Genomic DNA, 26,851 nt, shown 5'->3' with positions numbered 1-26,851 from the left:
AATCAAGCCTCTAGAAATAGAAAAGAGTAGTAACATGACACAGTCAAAAGTCATAGGTTCCTTCCATGATACTCTAAAGAGCAGGGGTCAGTACACAGCTAAACACAGTGTTACCATGCAATTCAGCAATCACACCCAACTGATCCGAAAATGTATGCCCACATAGAAACATACACAAAAATGCTTAGAGCAGCTTTACGCATAATTGCCCAAAACTGGATGTAACCAAGAGGCCCTTTATATGTGAATAAACAAATCATAGTATATCCACACAAATATTAAGCAATAAAGAGAAATGAGCTCACAAAAAGACTTGGATGAATCTTAAATGCATATTGCTAAGTCAAAGAAGCCAGTCTAAACAGGCTACATATTGTATGACTCTAATTATAAGACATTCTGGAAAAGGCAAAACTATAGAGATGGGGAAAGGATCAGTGGTTGCCAGGGGTTTGACAGGAAGGAGAGGAGTTCAAAAGGTGAAGCACAGACTTTTTTTTCCCCAGGCGGTGAAATTATTCTGCATGATACAGTTATGGTGGATACATGACACTTACGCATTTGTCAAAACCCACTGAATATAGCATAAAGAGTGAGCCTTAACATATGCAAGTTTTAACAGATAATTTATGAAATCAAGAGGATCCTAGGATGGAATACAGAATGTGACAAAAAATTACAAACTGTACTATGAATGTATGAAACAACCTCACTGAAGGGAGAGAGGGAAAAGGTCACCGTTGTACAACTTTGTACAAAAATGGGTGGGATAGAATTTGGCCCTAAAGCTGTAGTTTTCCAACCCCTGCTCTAAAGCCTAATGATGCCCTCAAGTGTTTCAAAGTCTGTGAAAGGCAGGCCACAGTGATGTGGGATCCGTGCCACAGGGAAGAAGGCCAGACCCACAGCTTTGCCCGCATCCGGCCCAGCATCTGGCCCAGAGGTGATGCCAAAGTCTTGACCAGGACTTAAAAGGTTCCGGAGGCCCAGTCCCCTCCCCTACTTGCGTCCTCCACCTGTCTGACCTAATTCCCCACCTCAACCTATTGTCTCACAGGCTCCCCCCATGGCAACCAGCAGGCATCCAAGTTGTTCTCTCCTGCAGGGCCTTGCCCCTTGCTGTTCCCTCTGTCTTGAACACACATCCCCTGGATAGCCACGTGGTCAGCTCCCTAGCCTCCATCCAGGGCTCTGCCCAACTGTCACCTTCTCTGTAGGGCCCTCCCTCACCTTCCCCACCACCTGTGCTCCTTGCCCCTCTGACCTGGCTTTACTTTTCTTCACGTCACTCGTCAACAGTTGATATCTCTCACAGACACACACATTTTAAAAATAAACTTTATTTTGTAACATACTTTTAGATTTTCAGAGAAACTGTAAAGAGGGTACCTATATAAGATAGCTGCCATGCAACCCATAGCTAGTTTCTCCTATTATTAACATCTTACACTAACATGGCACACGTGTCACAACTAATGAGCCACTATTATTAAATAAAGCCCATACTTTATTCTGATTTCCTCAGTTTTTACCTAATGTCTTTTTTTCTGGTCCAGAAGCCCATTCAGGACACCACATTTCATTTAGTCCACATGTCTCCTTGGGCCCCTCTTAGCTGCAGCAGCTTCTCAGACTTCCCTTGGTTTTGATGACCCTGACAGTGTTGGACAGCACTGGTCACACACTATGTATTTTCAATTATCTGTGTATTATCTAATCCCGAGTAGGCAAGTAAGCTTCTAGAAGATAGGGATTTTTGTCCCTCTGTTCACTGTTTCAACCCCACAACTGGAACAGTTGTTTGCCACATCATAGGTGTTCAATGGATTTGAAGAATCAATGAATTTGCTAAAGTGAATTTTTTTGCTTAACTCAATAGACCTTTAGGTTTCATAGAGCCCAGCCCTTCTCCTTTAGCACACGAAGACCATTACTGGAACCAGAACTTGAACCTTCTCAACCTTCTGTGACTGCCTCCTCCAGAAAACCCACATATCACCATACACCAGGACCCCTCACCCTCCACTGCTGCCACACCTCAAGCTGCCCCACAGAGAAACTTGGGAGCTAGTCATCATTCTCAGGAAGCTCAACAACCTTTTCTCTGTAACAGTGTTTATTTATTTGGAAATATTCACAATGTGAATATTTTATTGTATTTGCCCTTATTGTTTTATAAACATAAGTGAAAAAATAGAAGAAAGAAAATACCAGTGCCAGTAATAGGGAAAAGTCATCCAGCAGATGATGGACAGGAGTGAGATGTTTTAGGTCAAATCAGATACTTCTTAGGCCTTGGCTGATAACCTGAAACCAAGTGCTAGAAAACCCTATCAAAGGTTGTGTGTAAGTGGCCGTGACTACCCTGCCATGTTAGATTGACAGTTCTACTTTTTACTCATTCCTCTTTAGTATCTTTTCAGGAAAAGACACTAGGGATTCCCTGATCATTATGCCTATTTGGCTACCTTTCAAAATGTGCTTTAGGGGCTTCCCTGGTAGCGCAGTGGTTAAGAATCCGCCTGCCAATACAGGGGACACAGGTTTGAGCCCTGGTCCGGGAAGATCCCACATGCCGCGGAGCAACTAAGCCCGTGCGCCACAACTACTGAGCCTGCGCTCTAGAGCCCGTGAGCCACAACTACTGAAGCCTGTGCTCCACAGCAAGAAAAGCCACCGCAAAGAGAAGCCCGTGCACCACAAAGAAGAGTATCCCCCGCTTGCCACACTAGAGAAAGCCCACACCCAGCAACTAAGACCCGAAACAGCCATAAATAAATAAATAAATTTATTTATTTATTTTTTAAAAAAGAGACCCATCTCAGCCAAAAATAAATAAATTTATTTTTTTATAAAAAGCATACAACTGAGAAAAAAAATCAAATGTACAAAGCCAACCCAGAACTTGACCTCAATTACACCATATACCATATTCAAGTGGTATTCTCAATGGGAATTAATGGCATTCCCAAGAAACTAACACAATGGTAAAAACTGCTGTAAAGAATTTTTTTTTAATGTTTAAGAAAAAAAAAAAAGAAGTGGTTTAAACCTTTATCAGAAATGAACAATATGGAAAGCACTCAATGCCATCAGAGTCCTCCTTTGTGGTAAAAAGAGCGTGACCTTAAACTTTGAGAGCTATCTCCTGCACTATCCCCTGTGCTATCACACGCAAAACACAATATGACAACAGGATATGTGACCTGAGTCTTCTGTAAGAACCTTCACTTCCTCTAAGGTAAAACAATTTCCAAGTGTCACTTTAAACATTCAGTTTACTCTCTGTTGTGGGTTGAATTGTGTCCTCAAAAAAGATATGTTCATGTCCTAACCCCTGGTACATATGAATATGACCTTATTTGAAAATAGGGTCTTTGTAGGTGTGATTAAATTGAGGTCATACTAGGTCAGGGTAGGTCATAATCCAATGACTAGTGTCATTAGGATGTTTGGACACAGAGGGAAATTTTCACACAGAGAGAATGCCATGTGACAATGGAGGCAGAGACTGGAGTGGTGCAGCTGAAAGCGAAGGAATGCCCAGAAATGCCAGGAGCCACCAGAAGCTAGAAGGTGTGGAACAGATTCTCCCTCAGAGCCTCCAGAAGGAACCAACCCTGCTGACACCTTGGTTTCAGACTTCTAGCTTCCAGAACTGTGGTACTTTGTTATGGCAGTCCTAGGAAACTAATATATTCTAATTCTTTCAGGGTCCTGTGGGCATCTTCAAAAAGAAACTAAGATCACATCAGAGGAAGTACTGGATCTGAGTAGTACCACGTTCTTCAAATCAGTTAATATTACAGCTGCTTGGTTTATGGAAACTACTTTTCTGAATCAATGTAACTTGAAATGTTATATATACACATAAATTTATGTGTATATATACACATCATCTACCACATTCAGATTATACTAATGAAGAAAATCTCATTTTAAGACACTGAAAAGTATTTGAAGAATACACATTAGGAAATTTATCTTGATGAACAACTTCTGATTCTGTAACTTTTGATGTCCAAAGATCTCCCCAGGAAAACTCTAACCAGTAGTTTGCAGATGGTTGGTGTTAATTTACCCATGAAGGGTAAAGACTTTGGTACAGCTCTGCACGGGTCTTCGTCTTTGCAATCTCAGAAGCCTAATATTTTCCCAAATCAGGCAGGTGTGATCAGGTCCATAAAACCAGTTCACACCAACTCAACCCACAGAGGCTGATTTTTCCAAAACAAAGGACCAACCCATTAATTTTCAACCTCACTTTCAGTGACCAGACTCCCCTCTCTGCTACCCACAGCTTCCTCACTCCTGATAACAAGTAATCAAAGAACTGAATGGAGATCAGGAGACAGTTTGGCTAACATGTAATAAAGAGACGGTCTAAGCTAGAACCTGGAACATTCTCCTTCCTCAGCCAACACTACACTTGAATGGAACTGGACAACCTTTCCACATCCACTAGTCCATCTGTCCTCACTACCACCATATGGGGTAGACACTGCCACCTGTATTTTACAGGTGAGTAAACTAATGCTTAGGGAGGGAAGAGGGCGGTTCATCCATTACTTCAACAAATACTAAGATAAACAACAATGTCCTACTGTATAGCACAGGGAGGTATATTCAATATCCTGTAATAAACCATAATGGAAAAGAATATATATATATATATATATGTATAACCGAATCACTTTGCCGTTCACCAGAAACTAACATAACATTGTAAATCAACTTTACTTCAATTAAAAAAAAAAAGACAAATACTAATGAAGCCCAAGGCAACAGGGTAAATAGTAGGCAGCATGTCCTGACCTCAGTCAAATGCTCTCTTCACTATACCCCACTGCCACTTCTGGAATGTGCCTTCCCAGCAATGTAGAACACTTCTGTCTACAAGATCACGTCTCCCTTCCTCAGAAAATGCTGTATAAATAAGAGAAAACTGCTACTCCTGGTGCTTCTATTTTTCTATATATTTCACACAAACCCCAATATATTACTATATTACCAATAACCCAAACATATAACAAGTAATAAGATCACAGCTGACCTTACACCTTGAACAGAACTGGAAGATGCTGTACTCTCTTCGGACAATGTGTCTCAACAGCAACACATTCACAAATCTTGCATGCCATATTGTAAGTATTTTATGTTGATCTCCTTAGCTTCAACTATAGATCTCCTCAAACTCCAGCAATACTGCCTATTAGGACTCTGCTGCCCCCTTACTTTGTAGGAAAGTAAACGTCTGACTTTACCCCATCCTGCTGTTTTGTTCTATTTCTTGTATGTGGGGATCATGCTGGTCAATGCCAGTATATGAAAACACTCCATTATTGGGGATTATGAATTGATATGCAGTCTGTGCCACATAAAACCACAACATAGCCTATTCCCTCAGCTACTGCCTAGGTATCAGCATATGATCACAGGGAAATCTGACTAACGATATTGTCAGCAAAATGAAAAACACTGCCAAGCAACTACACAGAGATGCCGGGGCTTAATGGTCACCAGTCAATCCCATACCAAGAAACAATTTATACCTCTAACCTCCCCAAGGGCTAGGAAATTAATGTACTCTATTGAAATGACCAAAGAAAAGATATGACCAAAGGAAAGAACAAAATATCAGATATTAAAGCAAACATCCTTTAGATACACAGAAGTGTTCTCTGTCAAACCTATATTCTGAGATAATTTATAAACTTCAAGCATGTCAACTTACAGACTTAGGGAAATTTTTACATATGTGTTTTTACTCTATCTTGTTCCAAATAATTAATAAGGGTTCTACCTAAGAAAGGTGATTCCCATATGGAAGCATCTCATTACCCAATATTATTGGGGTACAATATAGTTGACACACAGACATACATAGTGCCAAAGCTTTTCATTGCAAGCTTTTTCTAGTGCACCTTTCTAAAATATACTAGACCCATCCCATCCTTCTTTAACAGCTGAAATAGTCTTTGATTATTTATCTGTCTTTTTGACTATTCAAGGTCAATTATGACCATCACTACTGTATTATTTTCAAATGTAAGACTTACAATTTTTCTTTTTTATATCTCAAGTTAGGGCTCTTTCTTACAATTAATATGTATTTAATGTTGTATATTTTCCTCTTAAAAGCTACTATTAAGATGAATGATTTTTCTTTCCAATAGGAACTGTATCTCAGAATAACCAAACAGTTTACAAGGGGTATTATACAAGTAATACAGTTAATAAATAGTGAGAGAATAGAATAATTGGTTGACAACATCTTACAACACCCAATAAATTAATGGGCCTAGACAAAGATCAATAGTTGCTAACAATATAAACAGAAAGACAACTAATTAGCTACTTCTCAACAGAAATGAACATCACCTATGGAATTATACTGCTAAAAAAGAACCTGAATCATGTCACATCTCTAGACATGCATACAACATACAAGAAATAACAAGAGGCAGACAGACTGGCTAAATGACACCACAGGATACAATTGGCACAATCTAGGTGTGGGAAACTCTAGAGGACAGAGGATCTGCTTCAACAATAACAAAATACTAAAAAAAAAAAAGAAATAAGATGAGGAAACCTCATAGATTTAACAACACTTAAGAGAAATCAACCACTATATAATATTCTCCCCAACAGTAGCAGAATACACATAAATAAATACACATTTAATTGATATTTATATGACATTCCATCCAAACAGCAGATTACACTTTCTTTTCAAGTGCGCACGGAACATTCTCCGGGATAGATCACATCTTGGGTCACAAATCAAGTCTCAGTAAATTTAAGAAAATTGAAATCATATCAAGCATCATTTCTGACCACAACGCTATGAGATTAGAAATGAATTACAAGGAAAAAAATGTAAAAAACACAAACACATGGAAGGCTAAACAATACGTTACTAAATAACCAAGAGATCACTGTAGAAATCAGAGGAAATGAAAATATACCTAGAGACAAATGACAATGAAAACACGATGATCCAAAACCTATGGGATGCAACAAAAGCAGTTCTAAGAGGGAAGTTTATAGCTATACAAGCCTACAACAAGAAACAAGAAAACTATCAAGTAAATAATCTAACCTTACACCTGAAGGAACTAGAGGAAGAACAAACAAAACCCAAAGTTAGCAGCAGGAAGGAAATCGTAAAGATCAGAGCAGAAATAAATGAAATAGAAACAAAGAAAACAAGAGCAAAGATCAATAAAACTAAAAGCTGGTTCTTTGAGAAGATAAACAAAATTGATAAACCATTAGCCAGGCTCACCAAGAAAAAGAGGGAGAGGACTCAAATCAATAAAATTAGAAATGAAAAAGGAGAAGTTACAACAGACACTGAAGAAATACAAAGCATCCCAAGAGACCACTACAAGCAACTCTATGCCAATAAAATGGACAACCTGGAAGAAATGGACAAATTCTTAGAAAGGTATAACCTTCCAAGACTGAACCAGGAAGAAATAGAAAATGTGAACAGACCAATCACAAGTAATGAAATGGAAACTGTGATTTAAAATCTTCCAACAAACAATAGTCCAGGACCAGATGGCTTCACAGGTGAATTCTATCAAACATTTAGAGAAGAGCTAACACCCATCTTCTCAAACTCTTCCAAAAAATTGCAGAGGAAGGAACACTCTCAAACCCATTCTAAGAGTCCACCAACACCCTGATACCAAAACCAGTAAAGATACTATAAAAAAAGAAAATTACAGACCAATATCACTGATGAATATAGATGCAAAAATCCTCAACAAAATACTAGCAAACAGAATCCAACAAACATTAAAAGGATCATACACCATGATCAAGTGGGATTTAACCCAGGGATGCAAAGATTCTTCATTATATGCAAATCCATCAACGTGATACACCATATTAACAAACTGAAGAATAAAAACCATATGATCATCTCAATAGATGCAGAAAAAGCTTTTGACAAAATTCAACACCCATTGATGATAAAAATTCTCCAGAAAGTGGGCACAGAAGGAAACTACCTCAACATAATAAAGGCCATATATGACAAACCCACAGCAAACATCATTCTCAATGGTGAAAAACTGAAAGCATTTCCTCTAAGATCAGGAACGAGACAAGGATGTCCACTCTCACCAGTATTATTCAACATAGTTTTGGAAGTCCTAGCCACGGCAATCAGAGAAGAAAATGAAATAAAAGGAATACAAATTGGAAAAGAAGAAGTAAAACTGTCACTGTTTGCAGATGACATGATACTACACACAGAGAATCCTACAAATGCCACCAGAAAACAACTAGAGCAAATCAATGAATTTGGTAAAGTTGCAGGATACAAAATTAATGCCCAGAAATCTCTTGCATTCTTATACACTAATGATGAAATAAAACAAAAGGGAGACAAAAGACATGTATGCAGAAAACTATAAGACACTGATGAAAGAAATTAAAGATGATAACAACAGATGGCGAGATATACCATATTCTTGGATTGGAAGAATCAATATTGTGAAAATGACTATACTACCCAAAGCAATCTACAGATTCAATGCAATCCCTATCAAATTACCAATGGCATTTTTTTACGGAACTAGAACAAATCATCTTAAAATTTGTATGGAGGCACAAAAGACCCCGAATAGCCAAAGCAGTCTTGAGGGAAAAAAACCGAGCTGGAGAAATCAGACTCCCTGACTTCAGACTATACTACAAAGCTACAGTAATCAAGACAATATGGTACTGGCACAAAAACAGAAACATAGATCAATGGAACAACATAGAAAGCCCAGAGATAAACCCATGCACCTATGGTTAGCTAATCTATGATAAAGGAGGCAAAGGTATACAATGGAGAAAAGACAGTCTCTTCAATAAGTGGTGCTGGGAAAACTGGACAGCTACATGTAAAAGAATGAAATTAGAACACTCCTCAACACCATACACAAAAATAAATTCAAAATGGATTCAAGACCTAAACGTAAGACCAGACACTATAAAATTCTTAGAGGAAAACATAGGAAGAACACTCTTTGACATAAATCACAGCAAGATCTTTTTTGATCCACCTCCTAGAGTAATGGAAATAAAAACAAAAATAAACAAATGGGACCTAATGAAACTTCAAAGCTTTTGCACAGCAAAGGAAACCATAAACAAGATGAAAAGACAACCCTCAGAATGGGAGAAAATATTTGCAAATGAATCAACGGACAAAGGATTAATCTCCAAAATATATAAACATCTCATGTAGCTCAATATTAAAGAAACAAACAACCCAATCCAAATATGGGCAGAAGACCTAAATAGACCTTTCTCCAAAGAAGACATACAGATGGCCAAGAAGCACATGAAAAGCTGCTCAACATCACTAATTATTAGAGAAATGCAAATCAAAACTACAAGGAGGTATCACCTCACAGCAGTTAGAATGGGCATCATCAGAAAATGTACAAAGAACAAATGCTGGAGAGGGTGTGGAGAAAAGGGAACCGTCTTGCACTGTTGGTGCAAATATAAATTGATACAGCCACTATGGAGAACAGTATGGAGGTTCCTTAAAAAACAAAAAATAGAATTACCATATGATCCAGCAATCCCACTACTGGGCATACACCCAGAGAAAACCATAATTCAAAAAGACACATGCACACCAACGTTCATTGCAGCACTATTTACAATATCCAGGTCATGGAAGCAACCTAAATGCCCATCGACAGACGAATGGATATGTGGTACATATATACAATGGAATATTACTCAGCTTTAAAAAGGGAACGAAATTGAGTCGTTTGTTGAGATGTGGATGGATCTAGAGACTGTCATACAGAGTGAAGTAAGTCAGAAAGAGAAAAACAAATATTGTATATTAACGCATGTATGTGGAACCTAGAAAAATGGTACAGATGAACAAGTTTGCAGGGCAGAAGTTGAGACACAGATGTAGAGAACAAACGTATGGACACCAAGGGGGAAAAACCGTGGTGGGGTGGGGATGGTGGGGTGCTGAATTGGGTGATTGGGATTGACATGTATACACAGATGTGTAGAAAATTGATGACTAATAGGAACCTGCAGTATAAAAAAACAAACAAACAACTAAAACTAAACTTTCTTTGGGTTATTTGTATGGAAATACATTAATATAAATATTTCAGACATTACATGAAATTTCTAAAAATCTTATATATTCTGGTATAATGTTATAATTCTAGTTATTAGTTTAAAATGTATATCTCAGAAATAACTAAATTTCCTTGTCAATTGCATTATTATGAACTTTCATCAAATCTTTAACCATGGTCATTTTTAAATCTTTTGTCATTTACAGACAGTTCTGGGTGTACTCTGATGCTTCTGCAAAAATGTTCCTATAAAAGGGTTCCATCTTCAAGGAATTCATGGAAAAGGCTTTAACAAGTACAGGTTTCTGGTAACTGACTATACTGCTGAACTGAAAGAATAAGCATTTTCAGAACTCTAATGGAAAACTGATGAATTCATAAAAGTGCTAACAAAAGATCAAGATAAAAAAAATTAATTACACGAGACTGAGTGAACTGATGAGGATGATTATAATTTTTGTGACTTTCTGTCTGAATAAAAATAAAATAAAATAAAATACCAGAAGGAAAACTGGAAAATCCACAAATATGTGGAAATACAACCAATGGGTCAAAGAAGGAATCATAAGGAAAGGTAGAAAATATCTTGAGACAAATAAAAATGAAAATACAACATACCAAAACTTATGAGATGCAGAGCAGTGCTAAGAGAAAAATTTATAGTTGTAAATGCATTAAAAAAGATCTCAAAACAACCACCTAACTTTACAACTTAAGGAACTAGAAAAAGAAGCATACCTTAAGCTAGCAAAAGGAAGGAAATAATAAGGAGTAGATCAGAGGTAAATAAAATAAAGACTAGGGGCTTCCCTGGTGGCACAGTGGTTGAGAGTCTGCCTGCCGATGCAGGGGACATGGGTTCGTGCCCCGGTCCGGGAAGATCCCACATGCCGTGGAGCGGCTGGGCCCGTGAGCCATGGCCGCTAAGGCTGCGCGTCCGGAGCCTGTGCTCCGCAACGGGAGAGGCCACAACAGTGAGAGGCCCGTGTACTGCAAAAATAAATAAATAAAAAATTTTAAAAAATAAAGACTAGAAAAGTCAATGAAACCAAGAGTTGGTTCCTCAAAAAGATCAACAAAATTGACAAACCCCTGGATTTAAAAAAAAAAAAAAAGAATACAAAAAACTAAAATCAAATATAAAAGAGGGGACATTACTACCAATTTTACACAAATAAAAAAATTATAAAAGTACTATGAATAATTATATACCACAAACTCGTTAACTTACATGAAAGGGACTAACTTCAGGAAATGTACAACCTACCAAGACTGAATCATGAACAAATAAAAAATCTGAATAAACCTGTAACTGCAATGAACCAGTAATTTAAAACCTACACAAAAAACAGCCCATGACCAGATGGCTTCACTGGTGAATTCCACCAAACATTTAAAAAAGAATTAACACCAGTCTTCCCAAACTCATTCTATGAGACCAGCATTACCCTTGTACCAAAGCCAGACAAAGACACTACAAGAAAAGAAAACTATAGATCAATGTCCTTTATGAATACTGATGCAAAAATCCTCAACAAAATACAAGCAAACAGAATTCAGCAGCACATTAAAAGGATTACACGCCATAGCCAAGTGGGACTTATTCCTTCAATGAAAGGATGGTACAACATGTGAAAATCAATGAGATACACCACAGTAACAGAATGAAGGAAAAAGCCACATAATCATCTCAACTGATGCAGAAAGCATTTGACAAAATTCAACACACTTTCATGATTAAAAAAACCACTCTACAAACTAGAAATAGAAGGAAACTACCTCAACAAAATAAAGGCTATAAATGAAAGTCCCACAGCTAACACCATGTTCAATGGTAAGACTGGAAACATTTCCTCTAAGATCAGGAACAAGACAAAAATGGCCAGGATACAAAATCAACTTGCAAAAAAAAGTTGCATTTCCATACACTAACAGTGAACAATGTGAAAGGAAATTAAGAAAACAATCCCATTTACAATAATGTCAAAAAGAATAAAATACTCAGGAATAAATTTAAAGAGGTAAAACACTTGTACACTGAAAACTATAAAATGTTGCTGAAAGAAATTAAAGATGATACCAGTAAACGGAAAGATATCCCATGTTCATGAATTGGAAGACTTAATATTATTAAAATGTCAAAACAGTGCAAAGCAATCCACAGATTCAATGCAATTCCTATCAAAATCTCAACGAGGTTTTTTTTGCAAAAATTGAAAACTCCATCCCAAAATTCAGATGGAATTTCAAGGGACCCCAAATAGCCAAAGTAATCTTGAAAAAGAAGAACAAAGTTGGAGGCTTCCCACTTCTTGATTTCAAAACTTACTACAAAGCTATGGTATTCAAGACAGTGTGGTACTGGCATAAACACAGACATATAGACCAACAGAACAGAATAGAAAGCCCAGAAATATACTCTCACATATAGGGTTAAATGATTTCTGACAAAGTGTCAAGACTATTCAATGGGCAAAGAACAACCTTTTCAACAAACTGCACTGGGAAAACTAGATATCCACATGCCAAAAAAATGAAGTTGGACACTTTTATCTTATGCTATATACAAAAATTAAGTCAAAGTGAAACAAAGATCTAAATATAAGACCTGGGACTTCCCTGGTGGCGCAGTGGTTGAGAGTCCGCCTGCCAATACAGGGGACATGGGTTCGTGCCCCGGTCCGGGAAGATCCCACATGCCGCGGAGCAGCTGGGCCCGTGAGCCATGGCCGCTGAGCCTGCGCGTCCGGAGCCTGTGCTCCGCAACAGGAGAGGCCACAGCAGTGAGAGGCCCGCGTACCGAAAAAAAAAAAAAAGCCCACCAATTTAAATATTAATCTTATCCAAAAACATCCTCACAGAAACACCCAGAATAATGTTTGACCAAATATCTGGGCACCCCGTGGCCCAGCCAAATTGATACATAAAATTAAACATCATGCACACAATGGAATACTACGCAGCCTTAAAAGGAAGGAAATCCTGTCACACGCTACAGCATGGATGAACCTTCAGGACATTATGCTAAGTGAAATAAACCAGTCACAAAAGGACAAATATTGTATGAATCCACATATGTAAGGTAAATAATATAGTATAAGTTCCTGACATTAAGCTTTTGATTGCAAAGAAATCCATTTCAAAAGCCATCCATCTTGAATAAACATTGTCAGGTGTATGATATAGCTACTAGCAAAACCAGATGAGGAACTGGGTCACCCACACCCATGAAGTTCCCCTAGAAAACCCTGGGTGACCCAGATAACGGACCATCTTGAGTGACGCTGTCTCCACTCTCCCGCATCCTAATTTCCTCTCTTATATTAAAATGAGCCAGGAATGAGTGACTCCATGAAACCCCAGGCACCCCACACTCACACCCTAATAAACGCAGAGCCCCAGGTGTTCTCTCTACCTTCGCCCTCACCATCTGGCCCTTGGACATGTTGCGTACCCTCCAGGACCTGTGAGTAATAAATCTTGTTCCTCTAAGTTCCCTGATGTTTTTTTGCAGAGTTCTATCCTACAGTCATAATAAGAATGACAAGTGCCGGCCCAATCACAACACTGGCCCCAGTGAGGGAAATGTCAGTGGGGCTTGCTAAGAGTAATAGGGCCCAGGCGAGTGCCTCAGGCATTCCTACTCAAGAACCTTAACAAAAACAGGCTGGGAACACAACACTAAAGTAGTCAAATTCAAAGAAACAGAAAGGAAAATGATGCTTATTGAGGGCTGGGGGGAGGGGGAAAGGGGAGTTACTGTTTAATAGGTATAGAGTTTTAGTTCTGCAAGATGAAAAAGTTCTGGAGATCTGTCTCATAACAATGCAAATATACTTAAACTACTGAACTGCACACTTAGAGATGGTTAAGATGGTAATTGTTTTAAAAAAGGACATTCTGATACTGGCTAGAGGAATGAGGAGTTATTATTTAATAGGCACAGAGATTCAGTCTGGAATGATGAAGCTCTAGAGATGGATGATGATGGTTGCACAACAATATGAATGTACTTAATGTCACTAAACTATACACTTAAAATGTATACTCAAAATGGTAATTTTGGGGCTTCCCTGGTGGCGCAGCGGTTGAGAGTCCACCTGCCGATGCAGGGGACACGGGTTCGTGCCCTGGTCTGGGAAGATCCCACATGCCGCGGAGCGGCTGGGCCCGTGAGCCATGGCCGCTGAGCCTGCACGTCCGGAGCCTGTGCTCTGCAACGGGAGAGGCCACAGCAGTGAGAGGCCCGCATACCGCAAAAAGAAAAAAAAAGGTAATTTTGTGTTATATATATTTTACACAATAAGAAAAAAGAGATAAGAGACATCAACCAAATGTAATATGTAGGTTTTATTTAGATCTCAATTAAAATAACTGTAAACAATTGGATAAGATAATCAAGAAAATATAAGAAGTGTCTAGATATTTGGTGATACTAAACCATTGATTTGGGGGAGTATTAGTAAACTGTGACTATCTTCCAGAAATAGATATTAAAATATATGTAGATTAGAATATGTCCTCTGAGATTTGCTTCAAAATAATTTCAAACTGTAGTGGGAAGGGGATAGATGGCACAAGATTGGCCAAGAGTCGGTATTTACTAGAATAAAATGATGGGCATGAATGGGTATATTATACTGTTTCGCTACTTCAGTTTATCTTTGAAGCTTTCCATAATAAAAAGGGTTTTTTTTAATTAATTAATTTATTTATTTTTGGCTGCATTTCGTCTTCATTGCTGCGCACAGGCTTTCTCTAGTTGCGGCGAGTGGGGGCTACTCTTCGTTGCAGTGCGCGGGCTTCTCATTGCACTGGCTTCTCTTGCTGCGGAGCACGGGCTCCAGGTGCGCAGGCTTCAGTAGTTGCGGCACGTGGGCTCAGTAGTTGTGGCTCGCGGGCTCTAGAGTGCAGGCTCAGCAGTTGTGGTGCACAGGCTTAGTTGCTCCGCGGCATGTGGGATCTTCCCGAACCAGGGCTCGAACCTGTTTGCCCTGCATTGACAGGCGGATTCTTAACCACTGCACCACCAGGGAAGCCCTAAAAAGTATCTGTTAATGAATGGTATCTTAGAATCAAAGAGAGGAACTGTGCTGTCCTATGACAGAGCAATGCTCTCAAGGACTACTGAGGCTATGAGTCCTAAATGGCCTGAAGTAGGCAGAAGAATGGCCTACAAAGACATCCACATCAGAATCGCTGGATCCTGTGACTATGCTAAATTACATGGCAAAAGGGACTCTGGAGATGCGACTGAGGCTATACACCTTGAGACAGGGGTACTGTACTGAATTACCTGGTCCAAAATCTAATCACATGAGTCCTTAAAAGTAGAGAGCCTTTCCAGGCTTCAATCAGAGAGGTGAATTGGAGGAGGAGAGATTTGAAATGTGATGTTGCTGGCTTTGAAGATGGAGGAAGGGGGTCTCAAGCCAAGGAATGGCCTCTAGAAGATGCAAATCGTCCTCAGCTGACAGCCAGAAATAGAGATCTCCGTCCTACAACTGCAAGGAACTGAATTCTATCAACATTCTGAATGAGCAAGGAAACAAGATTCTCTCCTACAGCTTCTCCAGAAAAGAACACAGCCTGCTGACACCTTGATTTTGCCTGGTGAGACCCATGTTGCACTTCTGACTTACAAAACTGTTCTATAATAAATGTGTGTGTGTGTGTGGGGGTGTGTGTGGGTGTGTGTGTGGGTGTGTGTGTGGGTGTGTGTGTGGGTGTGTGTGTGTGTGGGTGTGTGTGTATGTGTGTGTGTGGTTGTTTTTTTGGGCCGCATCATGTGGCCTGCAGGATCTTAGTTCTCCGACCAGGGATCGAACTTATCCCCCTGCAGTGGAAGTGAGGGGTCTTAACTGCTGGACCGCCAGGGAAGTCCCCTAAATGTCTGTTCTTTTAAACAGCTAAATGTGTGATGATGTGACATGGAAATGGAAAACTAATTCACGGTCCAAAACAGCTATGATTTTGAATGTTTCTGTCTGCCTTTTACATTTTTTTCTACCTTCCTTTGGTATAAGGCTAAGTCTATACAACTGCTGCTTATTTACCACTACAAATGGACTATGAGAGGGAAAAGCAAATAAACATTCATTCATTCACTCAACACCAACTACCAGATATCCGAGGAGTGCCTGCTCTGTAGCAGGCAGGCAGGATGGTAGGCTAGTCACTAGGGCTGTGATGGGAGCTAGCCTAAGAGCCCGGTGTGCACACTCATGTCTGTAGCAGTACCCACACTGGCTTTATTTACAGGCACCCTGACTCCAACCAACAGCAACCAGCCAAAGGGCATGTGCTGGGAGTAGCTGAGCTTAGCACAGTTTCCTAGATAACCGGTACCAGCTATTTGCTGGTGGAAGATTCTTAAAGTGGCTCCAACACCAAGAGCAGGAGTCACCTGAGCTGCATACTTAAGCAGCTCCCTGGGCCCCAGATCTTAAGAACAGCATGGATGGGGCCTGGGAGACTGAATTTTAATAAGCTTGTCAAGTGATTCTTAGGTATCCTAAGGTAGGAGAAGCAAGGCCATAGTGGGGTAGGAGGCCCAATTCCAGTTCTTTGGGAGTAACCAGGCTCTGAGTAATGACCACAGAGCCTGTAAGTAATGTATAAAACAACAGTGAAGGGGGAAGAAAAGTGCAAAGATCTGATGGTATCTATTTGTGTTTGCAGAGGTGAAATGTATAATAAGCATTGAAGTTTGCAGACCCTCTTCCAACAGGCAAAAATTGAGTTCACTTTGTTTACAGATTTCTTTGGCAATGCAACAAAAAGCCTAAAGAAGGCATACCGAACTGTTAATACTAGCAAATGTTCAGTGGTATGGTTACAGAGGATTTGTACTTTTTGTACTATGCATTTCAGTGTTGTCTGAATATTTTAAAACAAATTATTTACTACAATTTCCTGTGAGTCTATAATTATTCTGAAATGAAAGTTTCAAAAAAAGTATTACTTGGTGGTGGGATGAACTGGGAGATTGGGATTACATATATACACTAACATGGATAAAACAGATAACTAATAAGAAAAAAAAAGTATTACTTTTGCTCTCAGAAAAGATTTAAAAGGATATAGTTTTTTTTAATTATATAAACTAAAATTAAAGTGAAATCAGCAAATTCACCAAAATTAAATCTTGGTATCTGCATTTATGTCCTCATCTAATTTTGCTATTTCACCCTGGGATCATCTAAAAACCAAGACACAAATTTAAAGAATATTTCACTTTACCTTTTAGCTACTGAAAGTCTTCCATATTGTCTTCTATGAAGTCTGACCAACGAAGACATCTTAAATCCTAGAAAAAAAAATTGTATTCTTCTTTTAGGATTAAGTAAGAAAATCATTTTCACAATACCAATAGCACAGTGAAACTTGTAAGTGGCAATGCTTGTTTCCATCACCCTCCCTGCACCACAATACACCAATTTTCAAGCAAACACAGCAATGAAGACCAGCTAATCACAGCCCAGACACCCTCCCAACTCTATTTCTCTGCTAAAGAAAAAGTTTAAGTCAATAAAACATCTAGGGAAGACGCAAGGACACTGGCATCCCAAGGAATGGAGAAAAGGAAAGGAGGTAAGTAGGACACAGTGCAAATGTTTAATTAAACAAACAAACATGAATTTGATTTCATTGATTTCAGTTCCACTTTGGTGTCCTCTGTCTTCCCTCAGAACCACGTGCAGCTTGATAAGGAGCCATGGCAAAGCCAAACCACCACAAAGCTTCACACTGAACACAACTTGCAGGGATTCAGACCTGGCTGTCCCCACTCCAAAGGCCACGTGTGAAACGACCAGGCTGCACCGGGTCACTTCTATAGGACTGCATCGTGGGATCGAGGAACAGTTGTGATGCCAGCCCCATACCCGGCACAGAGCCACCACCAGGGAGACAAAGGTTTTTAGAATACACTTCCTAGTTATGGAAAGAAGAAAAAGTAAAGCAGCATAAGGAGAACCGCCAGCCCAGGAAGAAGAGGGAAGCATTCCATGGGAAATGATCTGCATCACGCCTGGCACAGAATAAGTGCTCGAAAAACAGCAGCCGCTTCTATTCTCGGAATGACTCAGCTGCAGACAAGGAAATCAGCCTGTCGACTCCCCAGTAGACCCCTGTCCTTGGAAGCCTCAGCAAACCACAGCGACACATCAAGGACCTTCACCGTGTGGACACAGCCTCAGGCACTTTTGAAGCTGACACACAAATCCTGCAGCTCGAGCCAGACTCATACAGTAGGGTCGAGAAGAGAGAGGCCAGCTGCTCTGCTTCCCCATGAAAGGAGGCGGCTCCTGGGGCCTGAGCCATACTTCAAATCCACTGATCACATCAAACACACGCTGCTGGGGGCAGCGGGTGAGCAAGGTGTTCAGGTGCTGGAGGGCGAGGTCAGCTGCAGGGACCCATCGTGTCGGTGTTGGGGAGCCAGGGATGCTTCAGGGGTCTTAGGCAGTGGCGAAACACACATGCCTTTGCAAACACACTGAATGCGCTGCCCTTCAGGCCACCTCCTATTTTTCACCCTAATTGGCATGTTTTCCCATCTCCTCAGAAAGAGCCCTGGGAGACGTTACATAGCTCTAAAAGTGTGGTCTTTGGAGCGAGACAATCTGGGTTTGCGTCCTGACTCCAGCTGCCTCCTTGGGCTCACCACTTAACCCAAGGAGCTACCCACTCCCAGCACTGAAGATTAAATGAGATAACCTTATGTGCAAACACCTTGAAAGCACAGTACCTGGTACAAGGTAATACTCATAACCGTGGCTCCTGTTATCGACTCAATTTGCAAATGAGGATACCGAGCCCCAGACAGGTTAAGCGACGGGAACTCTGACCTTGCCATCAAACCGTGGGACTTTTTTCCTCTACCACACTACCCCCAACTGATCTGCTTCTCCAACAAACCTTAAAAATCCTCCAAGGATAAATTTTCATCTACCTGGAGGCTTGCTGACTTGACTCAAGGAGCTAACAGATCAATATTTTCAGAACACGAGTAAAGTTGGCCTTGAGACTATGTGAACTTGGGACTGGGGTTGGGTCCCTATAATTGATATAGGTAATCACTACGGAGTGATTACCATATGGTATGAACTCAACAGATTAATTACGGTGGCCAGGTCTCAAGCTCAGATCCTTACAGAGTCTGGGTTGTACTAGGATGACCATCCATCCCAGCTCGAGCACCAAGTCTCACATCCTGTGAACCTGCTCAGCACTAGGCCAAGTGGGACGGCTGGTCTCTTGGTTGTAGCATAACTGAGTGAAGGAGTAAAAAGCTGTTCTATCTCCGTCTGGGCTTTCCATTTCTGAGAAGCAGTCATGTACAGTGGGGTATGAGCTAGGGCTCTGGGGCCAGCCTCACTTGGTTTACATCCTAGCTCACTGCTCACCAGCTACAGGACCATGGGACAACTTACCCAACCTCTCCACACCTGTCTCCTCTGCTGTAAAAATGGAGCTAGTAGACCCCTGACCTATGGGGCAGAGGTCCTCAACACTACCGATATTTTGGACCCTATCATTCTCTGCTGTAGGGGCGTCCTGTGCATTGTAGGATGTTTAGAAGCATCCTTGACCTGTACACTCTAGACACCAGAAGCACCAACCCCACCAAGTCATGGCAATCAAAAGTGTCTCCAGGCATTGCCAAATGTCTCCTGGGGGGCAAAATTGTCCCCAGTTGAGAATCACTGGTCCAGGCAGTGTTGTGAGGATAAGTGAGGTGATGTACACATCAGATTCTTTGCAGGGTCTGTTTCTACAGGAACAAACAGACTAAAGCCTTAGTGATAAAGCAGGAAGGTGGTAAGCCAAGAGATGAGCAAACGGGACCTGGGACGGGCCAAAGGCTGGCAGCCAAGCGACTGCTGGGTGGGACAAACCCTGCGAATGGAGCCCAAATGGCCAGCATCCTTCTCACATGAGCCTGGGCTTCTATTCCACCCCAGAGGCAAAAGGTTGAGGGGATTACTCCTTAGCTGCTGGCATAGGGCCGTCATAGAAAACAAAATCCTCTCTCACTGTACATAGTCCTTTCCTCTTGAATGTGTTCACATACTTGTGAAGTGCACCTGTTCATCAAATGCTGAGTGCTTACTGTATGTCAGGTATACAGCGGTGAAAAAATAGACAACAGTCTCTGCCCTCATGGAGCTTGAAACATATTGTGCTGGTTTGTGTGTAATGCATTTTCAACCAATAAAAATGTGTAATGATATAAACAAAAACAAAACAAACAAAAAAAAAATTTCACACCTACTAGGATGGATATAATCCAAAGGAGAAGTGTTGGTGAAGATGTGAAGAAACCAAAACCCTCATATAATGCTGGTGGGGATGTAAAATGGTACAGCCTCTTTGGAAAGCTGTTTGAGAGGTTCTTAAAAAGTTAAACATAAATTTATCGTATGACCCAGCAATTCAACACATCTACCCAAGAGAAAGGAAACATATGTCCACATGAAGACTCGTATGTGTATGTTCATATAAGAGTTATTCACAAAAGCCAAAATGGTAACAATTCAAATGTCCATCAACTGGTAAACGGATAAGAAGAAAAAAATGTGGTATATCCATACAGTGAAATACTATTCAGCAATAAAAAGGAAGTACTGATATATGCTACTACACAAATGAACCTCAAAAACTTTATGCTAAAGTGAAGACCAGTCACAAAAGACTACATATTATATGATGATTCCATTTACATGAAATACCCAGAAAATGTGAATTCACAGAAATGGAAACCAGATCATTGGTTGCCTGGGGTAGAAAGAGGAGTGACTGAAAATGGGCGCAGGGTAATCTTTTTGGTGTCACAGAAATGTTCTAAAATTGACTGTAGTAATGGCTTATGGAGATTTACTAAAAATAATTAATTAATTAGTTTATTTATGGCTGCAGAGCGTCTTTGTTACTGCGCATGGGCTTTCTCTAGTTGCAGCAAGCGGGGGCTACTCTTCATTGCAGTGCACGGGTTTCTCACTGCGGCGGCTTCTTTTGTTGCGGAGCGCCGACTCTAGGGTGCACGGGCTCAGTAGCTGTGGCTCGTGGGCTCTAGAGGGCAGGCTCAGTAGTTGTGGCACATGGGCTCAGTTGCTCCGTGGCATGTGGGATCTTCCTGGACCAGGGCTCAAACCCGTGTCCCCTGCATTGGCAGGCGGATTCTTAACCACTGCACCACCAGGGAAGTCCCCAAAAAAATCATTAAATTTAAAATGAGTGAATTCTATGGTGTGTAAATTAAACCTCAATAAGCTGTATTTTAAAAATGAAATCAGACCTCTGGTTTGGAAAGTGAGGCCCAATTTGGCCAATCAGATGTTTTGCCGGACAATTTCCATAAACTAGTAGGCTAAATCGGCAACTCCTGGATTTTGCTCAAAATATAGTTAAAACATGGATATAATAAACACAGTAGAGAATGGTAGTAATATCCTCTGCAACTCTTTAGAAGTATAATGAAAAATACTTGAGCTGTCAACCTAAGTGTGCAAGGGGGAAATTAGTTTTTCCTCCATGAGCTTGGGGACAGGATCACTTGACCAGCCAGGCAAAATGACACCTCACCCTAGAAGGTAGTGGTAGCCCACCCAAAAGCAAGTGCTGGGGATTCCAGTGCATTCTCAACACTAACTGAGGGCAGCATTTGAAAGCCAACACTTAATTGCAGGTGGTCTCTTGTCTGCTCTCATTCCTCCATCACAAAAGAGTCACAGCAGGACACATTTACCTTGCAAAACAGTCTTGGCCTCTACTGTCCTGGGACTGGGACAAAGCTGAAATACAAAGATGACCCAAAAAAGTAAATCTCAGTTTGGGGCTTTCAAGATCCAGTTCCTTCAAGGGTAATATTGACCTTAACTGATTTTCCCCAGGCACTGAGCTCGCAAACAAGACCCAACCCTGCTATACTTGCTCAAATGCCTCTTTCAGGCCGAGGGCAGAACTGTCTTGATCGCCCCTGTACCCCCAGCCTACCCAACGCTGGCTTCAGATGCCACTAAGATACCGACCTAGATGTGAGGGTTACAGGGTGAACAAAGATAAGAGCTCTGTCTGCCTTCCGGGGAAAAATTCATTAACAAACGTTAAGCAGTCAAAACTAATTAATCACCGAAAGAAAATCACAACCGCGCGGTAATGAGCAAGGAAGCAGAGGCACGAAGCTAATGGTGCAACAGGAGGATATCTCTGCTCGAAACCTTTATCCATATTAACGTCTTTAAATATCAAAAGATCCTACAAGATAAGTTCTGTCATTATCCCATTTTAGGGGTGAGAAAACGGAGGCACAGGGAGGTAAAAGAACTTAGCCAGGGTCACACGGCTCAAGTGATCCACCCACACTCATATCTCTCCTGACTCCAGAAGCCTGGTGTAACCGCCAAATTTGCTGCCTCAATAAACGTGGGAGGAAGGAATTAATGGAGCCAGCCACAGCACATTAGCAAGAGTTCTCCCAAGGAGGGAAAGGGACAGCGGGCCGAGGAGAGGCTGATCGAGACAGCACCGACCTGCATCTGGTGAGGACTCGACAAGGCAGGAAGGCAAGGGGACCTGCCGGGAGGCTGTAAAAGGACGCAGGAGGGGCCTTGAGTGGCTGCTGGAGATTCCCGAGTTCGCTCCGAGGCAAAGCGTCCAGCCCATCTGCCCACTTCCCATCTGGGGAAACTGAGGCCCCCAAGAAGCGAAAAACCGAGGATGTGAGGCGTTGGCCCCGCCTGGGCCTCCCTAACCTGCCATCCTCAAGGTCATTGAGGGCGTGGGGGCTGGGCTGCGTGAGGCCAGGCCAGGCCCACCTGCCCTCGGGGAGCCACTTACCTGGCCGCAGCACACCTCCATGGCTTCCTTAGGCAGCCTCTGCGAACCCCTTCCCGCCAGCTTCTCCACTCCCACCTTGCCCTGCGCGCCAGCGGTCCCGCCCCCGGCAGCCCCGCACACCGAGTCCGCCTGGGCAGCAAAGCTGCCCACAGCGCCCCTGCCGGCGGGGAGGAGCAAGCCGCGCACCGCTTTGCTCTCTATTCCTTTCCACTTCTTGTGACTTTTCCTTTCCCTTTTTTTCTCCCCTCCCTCTCTTTTGTTTCCTTTGTCTTTCATTTTTTTTCAATCAGACAGCTGTTCTTTCATTCATTCTTCCATTCAACAAGTTTTTGTGTGCCAGGAACTCTTCAAAACGATGGGGATAAGGCAGAGAAGACAAAATTTATTCTAGTAGAGGAAGACAATAAACCAATGGCTTTCGAACATTTTTACCACCACCCACAGTTGCAATATATTTTACATCACTTTCCAGTAAACACAGACACATACACATGCACATATATGAAACTGAAACTCGTTTCACAAAACAATACTTATCTTGTTAGACTGGCAGCATCTCAAAAGATGACCAGGGGGTCTTCCCTGGTGGCGCAGTGGTTGAGAGTCCGCCTGCCGATGCAGGGGACGCGGGTTCGTGCCCCGGACCCTGAGGATCCCGCGTGCCGCGGAGCGGCTGGTTCCATGAGCCATGGCCGCTGGGCCTGTGCGTCCGGAGCCTGTGCTCCGCAACGGGAGAGGCCACAACAGTGAGAGGCCCGCGTACCGCAAAAAAAAAAAAAAAAAAAAAAAAAGATGACCAGGAAACCTGCTATCAAACAAAGCTAACTTTGTTAGACTTGCTGCAGTAATGGAGAACACCACCTTGACAATCTGAGTGGGGGAAGGTGAGGAAAATAAATTTATAGGGTTGGGGTCTGGACTCAGGTGGTTCTAAGCAGGTCTTTCAAGAGAGGAGTCAATTGGGATTGGGCAACAGTCACAACATAGTATTTTAGGATTGGTGAACACAGCAAGGCAAGGGTCTTAAAGCAAGTTTCAATAAGTAAGGCTGCTGTTTGATATGCAAGCTGTTTTCCCAGTGACCAATCCTGATGGAGGTCCTGATGGGAGAGCCCATCCAGGAAACCATCCAGATAAATAGGCTTGGATGAAATCCCTAAAGTAATTTATTGGTTTACAGCCTTCTCTTACTGAGCACAAATTCATTTTTGCTGTATTCTACAGGTCAAAGCAATAGCAAAGAGCACCCAGACTCAAGAGAATGGGACACAGACCCACCTCCTGATATAAGGAAGGTGAAAGAATTTGTGACCATCTTAAATCCCCCATACTTGGGTTATGTGGGAAATAAGGAGTTCTTTCTTCTAAGCTCAAGAAAGAAGAGGGATAAGGCAGACTGCGTGGATTGCCTGGGCACTGGAGTTATACTTTCCTTTTGGCACGGACACCTAAATGTAACTTTCCTTGTACTATATAGTGCCAACCTTGAGTCTCAAGGTTGAATCTAGTCTCCCTTGAGTGAGCTATTTGTAACCAGCTATTAATATTATATCCAGAAATAACCAACAAAACTCATAAACCTAGAAAAAAAGGTTAACATAAAAGCAATTCTTTCCATCTTTACATTACAGTATATGGGCAGAGAATGAAAAACAGAATGACTACAATAAGCCAACGATGATTTAAAGATCAAAATAAGGAAGGCAAGTTGAGGTTTTGACCCAAATTTTGTGTAGAAGCTACTTTTTCTGCATGTCACTTGATCTGATGGTCACAGAGTAGCTATGTTTCTTGCCTTATTGTTTGTCTTTAGAGGAATCTAAGGCTCCTCAGATGGTTGTCCAATTGTCAAATGGTGATGAATGGATCAACAAAATGGAGTATATACATACAGTGGAATATTATTCACTCTTAAAAAGGAAGGAAATTCTGATATATGCTACAACATGGATGAACCTTGAGTTCATTATGCTGAGTAAAATGATTCAGTCACAAAAGGACCAATACTTTATGATTCCACTTACATGAGGTACCTAGAGTGGTCAAAATCATAGAGATAGAAAGTAGAATGGGGATTTCCCTGGTGGCACAGTGGTTAAGACTCCGTGCTCCCAATGCAGGGATCCCAGGTTCAATCCCTGCTCAAGGAACTAGATCCCACATGCATGCCGCAACTAAGAGTTCGCATGCCACAACTAAGAGTTCACATCCCACAACTAAGGGGCCCATGTGCTGCAACGAAGGAGCCCTTGAGCTGCAACAAACGAGCCCATGAGCCACAACTAGTGAGCCCGCCTGCTGCAGCTAAAGACCCAATGCAACCAAAAAAATAAATAATTAAAAAATAAATCTAAACTATTAAAAAAAATGAAGAAAGTAGAATGGTGGTTGCCAGGAGCTAGAGGAATGTGGAGTTACTATTTTATAGGTACTGAGTTTCAGTTTGGCAAGATGAAAAGGGTTTTGGAGATGGATGGCCGCGATGTTTGCACAACAGTGAGAATATCCTTAACTGTGTCAGAATTATACACCTAAAAATGGTCAAAATAGTAAATTTTATGTATATTTTATTACAATATAAAAATCAATTTTATAAAAAACAGAAAAGGTGGCAAAGAGTCTATCCCTCATATCTTCAATGGTTTTGCCCTTTTTTTTTTTAAACTTTTGAATTTTACTTTATTTATTTTTTTATACAGCAGGTTCTTATTAGTCAACAATTTTATACACATCAGTGTATACATGTCAATCCCAATCGCCAAATTCATCACACCCCAAGCCCCACCCCGCCGCTGCTTTCCCACCTTGGTGTCCATACGTTTGTTCTCTACATCTGTGTCTCAATTTCTGCCCTGCAAACTGGTTCATCTGTACCATTTTTCTAGGTTCCACATATATGTGTTAATATACGATATTTGTTTTTCTCTTTCTGACTTACTTCACTCTGTATGACAGTCTCTAGATCCATCCACATCTCAACAAATGACTCAATTTCGTTCCTTTTTATGGCTGAGTAATATTCCGTTGTATATATGTACCACATATCCATTTGTCTGTCGATGGGCATTTAGGTTGCTTCCATGACCTGGATATTGTAAATAGTGCTGCAATGAACATTGGGGTGCATGTGTCATTTTGAATTATGGTTTTCTCTGGGTATATGCCCAATAGTGGGATTGCTGGATCATATGGTAATTTTATTTTTAGTTTTTTAAGGAACCTCCATACTGTTCTCCATAGTGGCTGTATCAATTTACATTCCCAACAATAGTGCAAGAGGGTTCCCTTTTCTCCACACCCTCTCCAGCATTTGTTGTTTGTAGATTTTCTGATGACGCCCATTCTAACTGGTGTGAGCTGGTACCTCATTGTAGTTTTGATTTGCATTTCTCTAATAATTAGTGATGTGGAGAAGCTTTTCATGCGCTTCTTGGCCATCTGTATGTCTTCTTTGGAGAAAGGTCTATTTAAGTTTTCTGCCCATTTTTGGATTGGGTTGTTTGTTTCTTTAATATTGAGCTGCATGAGATGTTTATATATTTTGGAGATTAATCCTTTGTCTGTTGATTCGTTTGCAAATATTTTCTCCCATTCTGAGGGTTGTCTTTTCATCTTCTTTATGGTTTCCTTTGCTGTGCAAAATCTTTGAAGTTTCATTAGGTCCCATTTGTTTATTTTTGTTTTTATTTCCATTACTCTAGGAGGTGGATCAAAAAAGATCTTGCTGTGATTTATGTCAAAGAGTGTTCTTCCTATGTTTTCCTCTAAGAGTTTTATAGTGTCTGGTCTTACATTTAGGTCTCAAATCCATTTTGAGTTTATTTTTGTGTATGGTGTTGAGGAGTGTTCTAATTTCATTCTTTTACATGTAGCTGTCCAGTTTT

The 26,851-nt window shown here is 41.0% G+C and overlaps 1 long non-coding RNA gene across 2 annotated transcripts in view; it reads right to left on the bottom strand.

Moving 5' to 3' along the window:
- LOC307179230 overlaps nt 1–23,043 on the bottom strand; it is a 97,695-nt gene extending 74,652 nt beyond the window's left edge. For both annotated transcript variants that reach the window (XR_013825346.1, XR_013825347.1), the window contains exons 1-2: nt 22,968–23,043; nt 17,367–17,433 (exon numbers count right to left, since the gene is read on the bottom strand). This is a non-coding gene — a long non-coding RNA (uncharacterized lncRNA). The remainder of the gene's footprint in view (nt 1–17,366; nt 17,434–22,967) is intronic.
- Nucleotides 23,044–26,851: the final 3,808 nt, after the last annotated feature.

The sequence above is a fragment of the Stenella coeruleoalba genome (assembly GCF_951394435.1).
Source record: "Stenella coeruleoalba genome assembly, chromosome: 20".
NCBI classification, from domain to species: Eukaryota; Metazoa; Chordata; class Mammalia; order Artiodactyla; family Delphinidae; genus Stenella; species Stenella coeruleoalba.
The sequence above is the reverse complement of the archived record's forward strand: the minus strand, read 5'-3'. Positions and strand labels throughout refer to the sequence as shown.